A 497-nucleotide genomic window follows, 5' to 3' on the forward strand; every position below is an offset into this window, starting at 1 on the left:
TACGAAGTTATACGATCGAGCTATCCCCTGTGTGCCTTGTCGACTCAGTCGACGTTTGAGCGGTGGGAACGTCGCGGGCGCTCGGATCCGGCGGTTCCGCGCTTCGCACGTCGAGATTCGACGTTTGAATGGTGGAAACGCCGCGAACGCAAGGATACGACGTTTCCGAGCTTCAAACGGCGAGAATCGACGTTTGAGCGGTGGGAACGTCGCGGGCGCTCGGATCCGGCGGTTCCGCGCTTCGCACGTCGAGATTCGACGTTTGAATGGTGGAAACGCCGCGAACGCAAGGATACGACGTTTCCGAGCTTCAAACGGCGAGAATCGACGTTTGAGCGGTACGTAATAACTTCGTATAGCATAGGAACGTCGCGGGCGCTCGGATCCGGCGGTTCCGCGCTTCGCACGACGAGATTCGACGTTTGAATGGTGGAAACGCCGCGAACGCAAGGATACGCGTTAGCGACAGAGTCGACAAGGCACACAGGGGATAGATA

The sequence above is a fragment of the Wasmannia auropunctata genome, unplaced genomic scaffold (assembly GCF_000956235.1).
Source record: "Wasmannia auropunctata unplaced genomic scaffold, wasmannia.A_1.0 LD336076.1, whole genome shotgun sequence".
NCBI lineage: Eukaryota > Metazoa > Arthropoda > Insecta > Hymenoptera > Formicidae > Wasmannia > Wasmannia auropunctata.